This window comes from Camelus ferus, chromosome 9, assembly GCF_009834535.1.
Source record: "Camelus ferus isolate YT-003-E chromosome 9, BCGSAC_Cfer_1.0, whole genome shotgun sequence".
Classification (NCBI taxonomy): Eukaryota; Metazoa; Chordata; class Mammalia; order Artiodactyla; family Camelidae; genus Camelus; species Camelus ferus.
Genome location: NC_045704.1, coordinates 7,062,697 through 7,077,351, shown reverse-complemented (window position 1 = coordinate 7,077,351; position 14,655 = coordinate 7,062,697). Strand labels below are relative to the sequence as shown.

Genomic DNA, 14,655 nt, shown 5'->3' with positions numbered 1-14,655 from the left:
AAACCGAAAGGGTCTGCACCTTCATCATGTTTGTAGGGCCTCCCTCCAGTACGGGTTCTCTCATGAACTGTAAGGTGAGCGCTGTGGCTGAAGGCTCGTCCACGCTTGTTGCATCTCCGGTGCACACAAAGATTAGACCTTCCACTGAAGGACATTCCATGTTCATCACCTTTAGAGGGCTTCTCTCCAGTATGAGTTCTCTGATGTACATACAGAAGGTAAGAACTTGGGCTAAAAGATTTTCCACATTTATTACAATCGTAAGGTTTCTCACTGGTGTGAATTCTCTGGTGCAAAACGAGGTGAAATCTTTGCCAGGAAGACTTCCCACATTCACTGTATTCATAGGCTTTTTCTCTACTGTGAGTTGTCAGATGGTGAGAAAGAGATGAAAGCTTCTTGAAGGCATTTCCACTATATTCACAGGATTTTCCCCCACTGAGCCCACATGACCTGAGAGATGTGACCTCTGGGTTAAAAAATCCCCACTTTCCTTACATCCATAAAATTTCTCTCCTGTGTCAATTATCTCACGTGTAGAAACGTATATGCCCTGGTTGGTATGTTTACTGCACTCATTCAACCTGCACGTTTTCCCAAGACTTCCACATGGATTGCCTTTACAAGATTTCTCTTCTAAGGCTTCCTGATGATTCAGTAAAAAAAAGTTACGCTGTAAGCTTTGAATGTCTGAGTCAATCTGATGGAACTGTTTGATAAGAAATCTCTGTGAAGGAACAAAGTCTGAATCGAAGCTGCGTTTTCTGGCAACTTGTGTGTGTTCCCAGGCCCCGTCCAGGGTCACTGTTTGCCCTTGTTTATATTCCACTGGCCCCACACCACCACTGCGTGTCTTCTGCTTTTCTGACTCATCCTCAGACTCCCAGTCACAGGCTGCGGTGGGACGCCAGGAATCACCCCCTGTGGACCTTTCCAGGTTCACGCTGCTGGGTAATTCCTCACCAGAAGTGGCCTCTATTGATGGTGACTCTTGGCTTTTAGGTATGTTCTTCCACGCTGGAAGGAAATGAAAAATGGTGCTTGGACAAAAACTCCTTCAGTGGGAATGATGAGATAAAAGCCACAAGGTGTGCACAACACACGTAGATGTTTTTCAGTATCAACTAAGGGACGAAGAAGAGAGGCCGCAAAATGTATGCACAGAACAAGAGGCGTCCACAGGGAGGCTGATCAGCTAAGAGTCACCAGCAACACAGGGGAGAAGACAGCATTAGGGGAAGATCATGGAAGCAGCAGGCATTCCCACATAAACCATTCAGGACAGCCACCCTTCTTGAATGCTTAGATATCTCCAAATTCTGGTCCATCTCCGTGCTTTGGGTGGTGTGGCCATTTTAACAACATTGATTCTTCCAGTCCAAAAGCATGGGGTATCTTTCCATTTCTTTCAGTCTTCTTTCATTTCCCTAATCAATGCTTTGTAGTTCTCCATGTATAAGTCTTTCACCTCCTTGGTCAGATTTATTCCTAAGTATTTTATTGTTTTTGATGTGATTTTAAAAGGGATCATTTCTTTACTTTATTTTCCTGCTGTTTCATTGTTAATGTAAAGAAATGCAGCAGATTTCTCTATCCATCTCTGTGCTTAGTGTCCATCCCTCCTGTTTCTGACATCATACTAAGCTTCCTAACAAACCAGTATCACAAGAGAACACCCCCTCAGACCCAGTCCTCCCAACCGCTGCGAACCCGGTCAGACCACCCCAGCTGCCCTGCTCCTTTTTCTTCCAGGCTTCTCTAGCCCTCGCTGTATATGACCATTTCCCCCATTTTTATACACAGTTCCTTTCTACTTGAAGACCTGCCTTTGGTCCTCAAGGTCGTAGGTGACAGCAGCCCCTCCCCTTCTTGTCACCGATCAGGTCACAACTCCCAGGTCACCTCCTCTGAGAGACCCTCTCCGACCTCCCCACCAATATGGGCTCCTTCTCACTTTCCATCCCATTGTCCTGTTTTTTCTGCAGCGCAGCGCCGTTCAGTGCTATTTAACACACCGTGTTCTTCTGGCCCTTTACTGCCTGTCCTCCCCCAGACACCACACGGCAGAGGCTTTAGGCTCCACGGGGGCGGGGACCTCGTCAGCCTGTTCGTACTGTGTCCCCAGTGCCCAGCACGGCGCCCGGAGCACCGCGGGTGCCGAGGCACGTCCGTGGGATGTGCAGGCAGGCGATGTGGTTGTGCTCCCCAGCAGCCTGCCTCCTGGGAGGGGAGGCCTGACCGGGGGAGGAGGCTGTGGAATTGAAGGGCAAAGGAGGGGACCTAGAAACTCATGGAGCAGGTTTCTTAGCTGGACCCTTAACTGCAAATGCACAGACCTGGCACAGAACAGCTGCTGGGGTCCTGAGCAGGCGTTTCAGAAGTTACGCAGGGTTGGGAAACACCCGAGTTCTGCCCCAGCACCCTAGGCATTCAGCTGAAATCTGATAAAGCTGCACCCCAGAAGGAAAGACGACGCCTGAGAATAAGGACTACAATCTAGGACTGAGGCAACACCGAAGTAACGCCACCTCATCAATCCTAAAACCAGCCTCAGCAGAGTGAGGGCTCCCTGCAGTAGCGCAACCCCTGCCGGAACAGAACCCACACCCTGCAGCGGGAGGTAACAGCCACGGTCTCCACCACATCTCATCCACAGTGTCCAGGACACAAAAATAACGAGGCACGTACGAGTCAGGAAAACGCAACACATGATCAAGAAAAAAAGGCAACCAAACAGACGTACCCACGTTAGCAGGAAAAGATCTTAAAATGCCTATTATAAACATGGTAAAGAGTATCATGGATAACCTACAATGGGAAACAATCTGAAGAAGAATATGTAGAAATAGAATATATATACATACCTGAATCACTTTGCTGTACCCCTGAAACTAACACAACATTGTAAATCAAGTATATTCAATTTTAAAAAAAGAATTTCATGGAAAAACTGAAAAAAGAACCAAATAAAAATTCTAGAAATAAATAAAAATGTAGTGTCTGAAGTAAAGCATGAATGGACTTCACAGCAGACCGGACACAGTAGAAGAGAGAATTGTGAGTTCAAGGCAGGTAAGTGGAATCTTTATGAAGATACAAAGGGAGAGAAAAGAACGTACAAGCAGAGCATCTGACAAAGGGACTCGCGTGCGGCTGGAGCGGCAGCAGAGGGCAAGTCTGAAGAGGTGGTGGGAGAGAGTGTCCTAGACTGACTCAAGGCAACATCCCACAGATCCAAAAAGCTCAGCAAACTCCAGTCATTTCAAAGAAGACCTCACCTAAGACAGCATAATGTGTTGAAAACCAAATACAAAGCAAAACTCTTGAAAGTAATGAGAAGAGAACAGATTGCATTCATGGGACAATTAGGAAGACAGCTGACTCCACACAGGAAACCACAGAAGCAAGAAAACAAGAGACAAGCGTCTTTCATCCTGAGAGGAAAAACCTAAAATTCTATATCCAGGGAAAAAAGTCCTTCCAAAAAGGAGGATAACGAAGGACGTTTTTAGGTGCACACACACACAGTGAGGAGGTTTTTCACCACCTGAGCACACCACAAGAAACATCACAGCAGTGTTTTTACGTGGTTTATTCCCTATTCTCTACAGTCACGTGAAATGACATAACATGAAAGCCAGAAGGTAACTAAGATCACCCTGATGACTGAACCTGGTGACACAGCAGGTCCCTGAAGCTGGAGGCCGTGTACAAACTGGAGGAAAAGCTGTGAGCCGATGTTTCGTCTTCTGGCCCTCTCTCTTTTCACTGCTGCGTTCAGCTGACATTCCTTACTATTGCTGGCTTCTGTCAACTGCCTGCATGACCTGAGTTTTCAAGGGTTACAGTCTAACTGGGGAAGCCTCTCCCCTCCCACCACGATGCCTCCTATCAGCACCACCCCGTAACAGCGCACTACAGGCATGTACATGTATTTCCTGGCAAATGTTCTACCCCTAAGGTCTGACAGTCATAACAGTAACTTTTCTTTTTTTTAATTTAAATTTTAATTTTTGGGGGGGGGTGGAGGTCATTAGGCTTTATTTTTTATTGGAGGTACGGGGGATTGAACCCAGGACTTCATGTGTGCTAAGCACGAACTTCGCCACCAAGCTCTACCCTCCCCCTTATAACATTAACTTTTAAATTTTATTATCTTTCAAAGATATTCTTCCAGTTCTTCAATCAATTATCATCGATGTTAATTTTTTAATCTACTGCTAATTTCTATTGCTAATACTCTTTGGTGACAGTAAGGCAAACTCAAAACTCAAGAATAAGGTAACCCTCTGAGAGTTAATCTAGTAAAATCAACAATGACTGAGGCTCCTCGCCTGTATAAGTAAGTAAGTGTCAATTACTGAAGACGTCTGCCTCAAACTTGACCTGGGCGGCCTGGGCAGCCTGATCGTGGGGAGAAGTTACTGACATGCGATGTTTAGTAAGAAAGCTAAACCTAATCAGTATAAGAAAGATCATAAGAACAGAAGAAGTAACTTAGGTGGTGGGATTTGCAAAGAACTGAAACCTGGCATGTTACATCTGTTAGATATGTAACTTGGCGTATTACAAATATTTACCAAGTTAAGTAATTTGAACTGAGAATAGAGAAGCCAGACATGGTGATAATGTATTCCTTTCCTAACAGATGTTTACTGTTCAAAGGCAACAATCTACAGAGAAAACCTTATGATTCTGACGTTTGAACCCACATTTTTTAGCTCGTCATAACATACTCCAACGTTATGGTAAGTACAGCTAGGAAAGCCATTCTAAGCGACAGTCTCTGGGGGAAAGATACACGTGAAAACTAATTTTCCATTTTTTAACTGTAACTTTTTAATTGAGCCCATAACAAAGACTTACCAAAACAGAACCAAAAAAGAGAAAGGTCACAAGCAGCGTGGGTTTGAAGTTTAAAGCACCAAACCCGGAGACGTAAGAACTGAAACTCCAGTTCTGATTTCTTTAGTCTGTTCCCTGTAAATCCTCTCTGCTCTCAAGAACAGTTCATGAACTGCACCTGCCTTCCAGGGAGAACTGAAACACACATGGGAGCCTCCCCAAGGCCAGAACCACTGAAGGATGGAGCCAAGACTTTAAATGATGACAGACTTTATCCAAAAGTCCCTCTGGGGAAAGCATGTTTTTTAGACAGACGGGAAGCAATTAGAGACAGAAACCTGCAGCTGCAGAAAGGAATTAATAGCAACCCCAAAACTAACTAACTCGGGAGGAGGATGTAGCTCAGTGGTAGAGCATGTGCTTAGCACGCACAAGGTCCTGGATTCAATCCCCAGTACCTCCGTTAAAATTTTTTTTAATTAAAGTAAATAAATACACTTAATTACCTCGCCCCCCCCCAAAGAAATCATTTTTAAAAATGCAAAAACTTTTTTAAAATCTAAAAAACCACCTAATTAATTAGGAAAAGCATTGTACAAAAGTACTTTTAAATTCCTTTACAATGCTGGTGACTGGATACAGCAAGGATGACAACAGTGCACCACGGGGCTTGTACAATATGCAGAAGTGACCTACGTGACTGCAGCGAAAATCACACTGATGCCAATGTAAGTTCTCACACTGAACACTAAGTGGCACAGGGTTAACTCCGGGTAGACTATGATCAGCTAGAATTTGTACTGTCACCCTTAGAGCAAATAAGACATAAGAGTACACAGCACTTATAAAGCTAAAAACAGATAAAGGAGATGAAATAATTACCCAATGAATCCAAAAGAGGGCAGAATGGAAAAACAAAGTAAAAGACCAGATGAGACAGAGTAACAAGCGGTAGACCTCAACCCAAACCTACCAGTAATTATATAATAAATACAAATTTACTGAACAGTCAGATTAAAGAATAAGACGGCAAAATGGATTACAAACAAAACCCAGTTAAATGCTGCTCACAAGAGACTCACTTTAACATTTCAACAGGTGAGTTGAAAGTAGAAAGAAGACATGTCATGCAGTGCCTGACTACAAGAAAGCCAGCTGGTTATGTGATATTCAAGCAAAGTGAACTTCAAGGTCTATGACATAGATCATATGCTGTGTCATAAAAACATTTCTCAATTTCCAGAGGAAAGGACATTTCACAGTGAAGAGAAGGCACGCTCAACAGGAGGGCCCGACAATCTGACAGGTCATTAAGCCCGGGAACACAGCTTCAGAATACACGAAGCAAAACCTGATAAAAAATGTTCAGGGGTACGAAATACTAAGTATAAACTAGAGAAGCAACAGGATATATAGCACAGCACAGGGAAACATAGCCATTGTTTTCTAATAACTTTAAATGGAGTATAATCCATAAAAATACTGAATCACTATGTTATATACGAATCTAACATAATATTGTAAATCAACTATACCTCAATAAAAAAGAGAGTTATGCCATCTTCAGAAAAAAATTTTTTTTAAGTTTTCATCACAAGGAACAAAAAATTATAGCTATGTGGTGATAGATTTTAACTCAACTTAATGTGGTGATCATTTCACAACATACATGTATATCAAACATACTGTAGTATATATACGTTAATGTAATACAATTTTGTATGTCAATTATATCTCAATAAAATTGGAAAAAATTGTTTAGAATTTTACATATATACAAATGCAGCCACAGCTGGAGATTTAGCACTCCTCTGTCAGTAGCCGAGAGAACAAGCAGATGAGGAAAATCCAGAATTAAGTATGCAACACACCTAACTTAACTGACATTTATCAACTGTGCCCAGCAAGAGCAGAATACACATTCACTACAATAGATCGTACACTGTGTCATAAAAACATTGCTCAATACATTAAAAGGAATGAATTCATACAGAATAGGTTCTTTGACCACGATGGAATTCATCTAGCCGTCAACAACAAAAGACTCGTATTTAGAAATTACAGTGAATATTTCACAAATCAAAGAAGGAATCAGTTTCAGATATTCAAAGAACAGGCCAGTAATGAAAATGTAACACATGAAAATGTGCAGGATGCAGTTAAAATAAGGCTTAAAAGAAAATGTGTAGCTATAAATGCAAACATTGGAAGGATTAAAATCAACGACCTAAGCCCCCGCCTCAAGAAACCAGGACAAAGGAAAGCAAATTAAATGAAGACAAAGGAGGGAAATAATCCAGTGGGGAAACCAATGGAACAAAGGAGAAAAAATACAGTCACGACAATATATTCACATATTTAACAAAGTACAACACCCATCCACGACAAAACTCAGCAGACAAGGAACAGTCCTCAGTCAGGCACAGGGCATGGGATCATATTTAAGGGTGAAATGCTGACTGCTGTTCCTTAATATCAGTAACCAAGCAAGGACGTCCACTCTCACTTTTATTCAATATTGTGCTGAATAATCTACAGTGACAGATACCAGAGCGATGGCTGCCACCTCTGCACACACTAACTGGAAAGGGACTCAAAAGGAAAGTACAGGGAGATGGAAACACTCCACGCGTGGATTAGAGGGTGTGTTACACAAGTACACAGTTGTAAACCTTTATTGGACTGAACTCTTAAGGACAGCATGTCTCACTGTACGTTAACTACACACCAATATTTTATTTTATTTAAGTACCAGCGGTCCTGGCCAGTATAGCTAGAATTAAAAAAGAAAAACATAAAGACTGGAAAAGCAGCAATAAAGCGATCTTTATTTGCAGATGACATACTTGTGTAAGAAATCCAAGGAGACTGACAAATTACTAGAACAAGTGATTTCAGCAGGTTCACAGTGATGAAATAAAATTTGCATCTTAAGGCAGGAAAGAAAATGTAAACATAAAATTCACTCTCTGTGTCTGTTTGGGCCCCTCCCTCATGAGCAGAGTGCACCTGCATCACACACTACCCAGAACTTCTTAAAGACAAGAACGTCTGTTCAACCACAAGTATCAATTTTTCCCCTTTCTTCTGACACTAACAATGTGACTTCTTAAAAGAATGGCGTTCTTTTTCAGCTCTGTAGGAGACATAGTGACTAACTGCTCACTTTGTTCATGCTTACCTGACTATATATCGTTGGTGAATTTTATATAAAACATAAGCATTTTGATGTACCATCCTTTGTTTTGAAAATGTATATGACTGTACTTTCAGCTTCTAACAGGCAAAACAGCTCTCAGAGCTTCTGAGAGTCTGTCTCCTGGGTTATAATCCTCAGTTTGGCTTGAATAAAATTTCCTTTTATCTTCTAAACTTGATTGTTAATTAAATTTTCATCAACAATAGAATAGGTCAATTTTAAAATAAACTATATTTGTATACACTAGCAACAGACAATTAGAAAGTAAAATTAAGGAACAATAGTAATTACATCTGAAACTAATATAATATTGTAAATCAGCTATACTTTAAAAAATAATAAAATTAAAATTTGTTCCAGATGAAATAAAAAACAGCATTATAGAAAATTTTTAAAAAGGAACAATAGTATTCACAGTAGCACCAGAAATATCAAATGGAAAGCAATAAAGTTAATGAAAGATGTCCAAGACCTGTATACTTTAAAGGTGCAAAATACTGCTGAGAAAAAATAAAGTACCTAAACGATTAAACCATGATCAAGGAATTAAGGTGTAAATTGTTCCCAACTGATCTGGAAGGCACTGCAAATCAAATTTTGTGGAATTTAACAGCTTGATATTTTCCAATTGACAAGCTGATTCTAAAATTTGTGTGAAAGTGCCAAAGACCTGGACAGCTAAGGCAGTTATCAAGTTAGACGCTGACTTTCACTACCTCATTTCAAGATTTACTGTGAAGCTACAATAATTAAGACGAGTAATGTTGGCCCTAGGCTAGAAAAACAGATCAAGGGAAGAGAAGAGAGCAAAGAAATAGACTCCCCCGACACACATTCAGTTGATTTTTACCAATGCAATGGAGGGAAGTTTTTTCATTACATGGTGCTGGAACAACTGGATTAACAATAAGAAAAAATAAATACCGTGTCTACAGCCTCACACTTACATAAAAGTTAATTCAAGGTGGACATTAAGTCTTAATGTAAAAACAAAAACTATGAAACTACCAGAAGAAAACAGGACAATACATCTGGAGTCTTGGAACAGTCAAAGATTTCTTAGGACATTTTAAAAACTGCCCCCCCCAAAAAACTAACCATAAAAGAAAAGATTAATAAAATCAGACCTTGTTAATCTACGATCCAGCAAGTCCACCCCTAGATATTTTCCCAAGAGAAATACAGAGATCCACTAAAATCACTGTATAGGAATGTTCAGAGCAGCATTACTCATAATGGCCCCAAACTAGAGACAACCCAAATGTTCATCAACAGGAAATGAAACAAACTATGGTTCATTCAAAAAATGGAGTATTACTCAACAGTAACAAAGAAATGAACTAACGATGCATACAATCTCACGGATGAATCTCAAAAATCTCAGGGTAAGCCTCACACAAAAGAAGTAATGTATGATTCTCTTTATATGAAGTTCTACGAGACGCACAAGTAATCTGTGGTGGAAAAAATCTGAACAGTGGCTGCCTTTATTAAGTCGAAAGAGGTCACAAGGGACTTTGTGAGGTACTGAAAGTGTCCTCAAGCTCGATTTGGATGATGATTGCACATATGTATACATTTGTCAAAAATTACCAATTATATACTTAAAATTTGTGTCTTTGAAAAAGTACCATTAGCAGGTGCAGTTCAGTGGTAGAGCGTGTGCTTAGCACGCATGAGGTCCTGAGTTCAATCCCCAGTACCTCCATTAACTAATAAATGAATAAGCCTAATTACCTCCCCCCTAAAAAAGACCCGATGAAATAAAATTCGTATATAAAAAGGTATCATTAGCAAAAATATATAAAAAAGGCCTATTGTCTTCAACGTAACAGCAATGAGAGGAGGGTTGACTTCTCAACAGAAACCATGGCGTCCAGAAGACAACAGCAGGGTGTCTTTAAAGAGCCAGAAAATAAAAAACCTACCTGCCTACAATGCTCTGCTTAAGGTATCTTTCCAGGATGAAGACAAAATAAAGGCACTTTCAGGGAAACAGAGTGGGGAATTTTGTCACTTGAAATGATAAACGGAGCTCTTCAGGCGAAAGGAAAACGATCCTGGGTGGAATCTCGGAACTACAAAGTGGGTGGAGAGTGCGAGAGAGAGCAGATGTGAAGGGAAACAGACACACTGAATGTAAAGACCCTTCGCCACCTCACCTGGGCAGGAATCTTGGGAGAGTCCTCTGTCCACTATCCATGGCTCCACTAGAAGTTCCAGTGGGGCAAGGAGAGCTGGGTTGGGTATCCAAGGCCCTGTCCAAGTGAGAGATCAGGCCGTGAGGGTCTGGAATAGGAGGAACCCTCCTAGGGTTCACAGACCTCACACAGCTACTCTGCCAAGACCCCTGCCAGGTGTAAGTCAACACAGGGACCAGATGCCCTAAGGTCTCCAGCATCCCATCGTGGTATAGGGTCCTCTGGCCAGGGCCCTGCAGCACCCATACCTCCTGGATGACGTCCACAGCCATGTTATCCAAGGTTACTTGCCCCTTATTTGCCACCCACGTCTGCTGGGCGGAGACCCTCATCTCTGCAAAGCTCCCAGAAGGGCAGGGAGGTACATGAGGACGTGAGGATGGACCCAGGTGTGCAGAGAGATGGCCTGCGACGATTCTGGGTCTGAGGGCTGCGCTCGAGGCTTCCTGGGGGCTCCGGGAGAGGGGGTCTGAATAAGCCATTTTCGAGGGGAGCTCCCATGATACTGGAATGTTTACCCCCTAAGAATCTCACCCATTTCCTGATAAACTAGGGATATTCCACAAGATCAAAATGTACAGGCCCCCTTTAGGATTTCCCTTCTGGTCCCCTTCCCTTTTTTTTTTTTTTTTTCTTTTCTTTTTTGTTTGTTTGTTTTGGGGGAGGTAATTAGGTTTACTTATTTTTTTTAAGGGCAGCACTAAGGATTGAACCCAGGACTTTGCGCATGCTAAGCGCACGCTCTACCACTGGGCTGTACCCTCCGCTTTGGTCCCCTTCCTTTTTATACCACTAGATATAAAAAGATGACGATGTCGTCTGCTGGTAATAACGTTTAACATTTGCCCAGGGCGCTCCAGCCCGGGCGCAGTGCTACCAGCACTGGCTCTAACGCAAACGCACCTGACCCTCGAGACAGCCTGAGAAAAAGCAGCCGCTCCTCCTGGAGTCTCTTTGTTTGTCTTTTCAAAGGAGTAGCCTGAGCGAGACGCGTCCAGCTTTCGGAATCATGGCGACGCCGGTTTCCTAAGAACTAACGGAAACGAAGTCCCTCTTTGAGACACATCGGTCCAGGGGATGGCAATGTGCGGTAGCCGAAGCCTTCGGGTCAGGGGTCTTCTCGCTGGGGCCTTGTGACTCGGTCCTTAGCGGTGTTAGGGCTGCACCTGAGGCACTTAAGGGCTGCGGGGTCAGTTTTCTGCCTCTTGTTCATCGCTCCTTGGCCAGAGGACGCGCTGAGGGTCCCACCTTGGGGGAGTCCCTGCCGCCCAGCCTGGGAACCAGGCCAGCCCGTCTCGAGGTAGGGGCCCGGCAAGTTGGGGGAGTCCCTGCCGCCCAGCCTGGGACCAACCCAGCCCGTCTCGAGGGAGCGGCGCGGCGACTCACCGCGGGTCGGGCTGCCTGGACCCCCGCGGCCCCCACCTCTTCTGACTCCGGAGTCTCGACCGAGTCAGAGGTGGAAGAAGCGAGTCAGAGACGTGGGGAGCAGTGAGGCCCAACCCTGGCCTTTCTGGGGCCCTATCAGTTCCCGACGGCGACCGGCCCAGACCCCACCAGCCGACCCCGCAGCCCTCCAGAGCCCAGGCTGCGGACGCCAGAGAGCCCCGGAGCAGCGCGCCCTCGGCGGGAACTACCACGACCAGAAGCCCCCGCGGCGCGGCGGCGCGACCAACGCGAGGGCGCGACGGGAGAGTCCGCAGCGTCGAAGCGCCGCCGTGCTGGGGATTCTGGGACTAGTAGTCCTGCGGCCCAAGCCCTGGACCTGGGCGTCCAGAGAGCTCGACTACATTTCCCAGAAAGCGCGGCGGCGCGGGGGGATGCCCAATGGGTGTGCGCGGCCAGGCCTTGGCTGGGCATGGGGTCCTCTGGGACTCATAGTCAAGGCTCTAAAGGCCAGGCCTAGGCCGCCCTGAGACCACACAGAAATGACCGTTGGGCGGGCATCCACAGAGTCCAGGAGGCCTAGGTAAGAGCGTTCTGGGCGTTCTAGGGACTCATAGTCAAACTACCCTTGTCCGCCAGGCGGCGCCTGTGTGCACCTAGAGCTTCGTACTACACCTCCCAGAGAGCTCCACGGCACAGTGGGCGGGCCCGCTCTGCGTCCTTTGGGAGCGGTGTGTTCTGGGATTTATAGTCCATTGTCTTCAGGCCAGAGCCTCTGGGAGCAAGGCATTCTGGGAGTTGTAGTCCATTGTCTCCAGGCTTGTCTCCACGCATCTGGAGCCCACTGAGAGATTTCTAGGGACTGCTGTGAATGCTTACCTTGCATCCCCTGGGTTTGGGGGTCCAGCGATGGGAGCCTGACTCCCACTTGAGAAGAAAAAGGCCAGGTTGCAGGAGAGGAGAGGAGGTGAGGGCACTGGCCAGGGTCCAGAGGAAGGACAGGAACCGGGTCTTGTCGTTGAGGCTGGCCAGGGTGGACAAGTAACTGACCTGGGCAGGAGGGGGCCAAGGCATAAAGGAGGGGCCGTGAGAACAGGGAAGGGGCCTTCGGTGGGAGCTCGGGTGTGGGCTGACCGTGGGTTTAAACGAGGGGAGGTGGGCACTGTCACCATCTCGTCCTGCTGGCCTGCATCCCATGAGCGCTCTCCGTCCTGGGCATAAGGGGGTGGTGTCACCCTACTAGGAGCAGCGCCTGGAGCACAGTCCTCACTCAAGGAACATCAGCAGCTGAGCCTGAAGCCCCTTCTGTCTTAAGTGGGGGCCTGTTGCGGTCCAGGCGCTGATGCAGGAGTCCAGAGTCTGTATGTGCAATGTCTTCCAGGTCCGAACTTTGAGTAAGGAGGTCCTAGCCCACTGGGGGCACCCCGGGATCGTCTAGATAACTGCAAAACGCTGATGCCTGAACCGGCTCCAGCTATCTGCTGTTCCACCGCCAGAGGGTAGTAATAACATAGGTTATAAATAGGTTCCACAGTTAAGGGGAAGGCGTTCTTGGCCTGATTGGTTTATGGAGACGGATATGGGCGACTAAATCCCACAAAGGTAGGGCTACTGTACTAGGGAAGAACAAATCTGACTCCATATGAGTTCTGTTTCTTCAACCTTAATCCTGAGCTGTTTCCTGTGCTTAGTCATGCTGGCTCTACACCTTTTGTAAAAGAATGTTGCCTATAGTTTGAAATATGTAGGAGAACCCATTCTAAAGGTTCTGGTCTTTAAAGATATAAGACTGCCCCATTCATATAGGAACAAAAAGTTGCAGAACAGAGAATAACATTTGTCTTGTTGTAGGTTTACAGGGACACCATGACCTGACCCAAGTGGACAGCTGCAACAAAGGATTCCGACCTCAAGAAGTTTGCAACAACCAACTACACTCCCCTCCCCATTTTCAGTATAAAAGGTGCCTGAATTCTGACTTGGGGAAGATGGTTCTTTTGGACGTTAATTCCCCCATCTCGGTCTGCTGGCTTTCTGAATACAGTCATTATTCCTTACCCCAACACCTAGTCTCCCGATTTATTGTCATGTCATGTGGCAATCAGAACAAATTTGGACTCAGTAACACTGCCAGATTCAGCCAATAAAAATCAGGATGCCCAGTTCAATTAGAATTTCAGGTAAACAATGAATACTATTTTCATGTATGTCCTATTCAATATTTTTGACAAATTTTTTAAAAATTAGTCATTTCTTACATGAAATCCAAATTGAACTGGGTATCCTGCATTTTATCTGGCAACCAATCCTACAAATATGGGAAAACAAAAGTTTCTTGAGGGGTGTTGAAGAAATGGAGTTTCTAATGCTTTAAATGTGCTTGAATATTTTTAAAAAGGTTTTTGCAGGGGGGAGGTAATTAACTTTGTTTATTTAGTTTTTTGATGGCGGTATTGGGGATTGAACCCAGGACCTTGTGCATGCTAGGCCTGCACTTTACCACTGAGCTACACTCTCCCCTAGCACATATTTTTACTAAAAAATTACTCATCTGAAATTAATATTTAACTAAGTGTTGTCCTGTAATTTTATTTCCTAAATGTAGGAACCCTAATGTGACACATACCAAAAATGACTCATACTAAATATACTTCTATTTAAAAGTTCTGAAAATATAATAAATATGGGATGCACTTATACCAAAAAAAGTATTGACTGTTTATCTGGAATTTAAATTTAAGTGAGTAGACTGTGTTTTTATTTACTAAATCTGGCAACCCTACTATGGGACATAGTTACACTGAAAATTACTTACACAAGTATATTTGTAAAGTTTTTGTGTTTATCATCTTTTGAATGTTGGGGATTTTTTATATCAGGCAACAAAATTTGTTTTTCCTGTGCCTATTTCATATTTATTTTTCAAGTAATGTTTACATGGTCCCAGAACAGACGAGGCAATCCTTTTCCTCCCTTTTTCATATATGGTAGCACCTCTTTGTTATTCTTGGGTTTTGATCACTTTTT

General features: G+C 44.1%; 1 protein-coding gene across 1 annotated transcript in view; it reads right to left on the bottom strand.

Annotated features, from left to right (window-relative positions):
- The window catches only part of ZNF606 (zinc finger protein 606), a 39,365-nt gene extending 27,488 nt beyond the window's left edge, over positions 1-11,877 (bottom strand). The window contains exons 1-2 of the mRNA XM_032487433.1: positions 11,149-11,877; positions 10,207-10,302 (exon numbers count right to left, since the gene is read on the bottom strand). The gene's annotated coding sequence lies outside the window, so the exon portion shown is untranslated. The remainder of the gene's footprint in view (positions 1-10,206; positions 10,303-11,148) is intronic.
- Between the last annotated feature and the right edge of the window lie 2,778 nt (positions 11,878-14,655).